The following is a 1209-nucleotide window of genomic DNA, read 5'->3' on the forward strand; positions in this document are numbered from 1 at the left end:
CCTCAAAGTAATTGATTTCAATTGTTCTTTAACTTCCCTCTTGCCTGGGTTAGCTTCTGTATCACTAGAAAGGATTCCTTGTGGTCGATTCAGCAGCGCATTAACAATTTGCCCTATTTGATTCTCCAAGGTTTTGATCAAAACCGCTTGGCTTTTACACATTAGCCTCAATTCCTCCAATTCATATTTTTCGTTAGCAGATTGACCAGCACTTCCATGAGATTGTTGTTACATTATCGGTGGCTGAAATTATTTCCTTGGTGCATACTGTTGTTGAAAATCAGGAGGGTTGGATGGCTTGGATCCAAACTGCTGATAAGGCTATTATGGATGTTGCATACCACTCTGATTATTGTTGTAGCTGAAATTAGGATGGTTTCGGTTGTTAGGATGATAAGTGGCAGGAATTGGTTGATGTGGTCTCTGAAAATTGCTCACAAACTATGCTGACTCACTAGATATGGCACATTGATCCGTCGCATGTGCACCTGCACAGAGCTCATAAACACTCACTATCTGATGAACTCCATAGTTAGCCAAAGAATCCACTTTCATAGTCAACGCCTTTAGCTGAGCAGCTATAGCCGTAGTTGTATCCACCTCCAGAATTCCTTCTACTTTGCCTTATGGCGGTCTGTGACTTGGGTTCTGATATTCATTAGCAGCCATCATTTCAATTAGCACATAAGTTTCCTCATAGCTCTTACCCCTTAAGGCTCCACCTGATGCTGCATCAAGCATGGGTCTTAATTGTGCACCCAAACCATTATAGAAGCAATTGATTACCATCCAATCAAGCATTCCATGGTGAGGACACTTCCTAAGCATCTCATTGTAGCGCTCCCAAGCTTCACATAAAGATTCTCCAGATTGCTGTGCAAATTGAGTAATAGCATTCCTAATTGCAGTTGTTTTTTCCATAGGGAAGAATTTAGTTAGAAATTTCTGAGCGAGATCTTCCCATGTCGCAATAGAGCCTGATGGTAGAGAGTGCAACCAGCTCTTAGCTTTATCCCTCAAAGAAAATGGAAAAAGTCTTAGTTTCACGGCATCTTTCGAAACACCGTTGAACTTGAAGGTGTCACAGATCTCGCTAAAATCCCTAATGTGCATATTGGGATCTTCCGTTGGAGCACCCCCAAACTGGACTGAATTCTGTACTATTTGAATTGTGCCAGGATTGATTTCAAAGGTATTAGCTGCAATAGC

General features: G+C 41.5%; 1 non-coding gene across 1 annotated transcript; it reads left to right on the forward strand.

The window, feature by feature from the left end:
* Window positions 1-799: 799 nt before the first annotated feature.
* On the forward strand, window positions 800-906 carry LOC141688314 (small nucleolar RNA R71). The gene has a single exon (XR_012561764.1). It is a non-coding gene; the product is annotated as a small nucleolar RNA R71 (small nucleolar RNA).
* Window positions 907-1209: the final 303 nt, after the last annotated feature.

This window comes from Apium graveolens, chromosome 9, assembly GCF_009905375.1.
Source record: "Apium graveolens cultivar Ventura chromosome 9, ASM990537v1, whole genome shotgun sequence".
NCBI lineage: Eukaryota > Viridiplantae > Streptophyta > Magnoliopsida > Apiales > Apiaceae > Apium > Apium graveolens.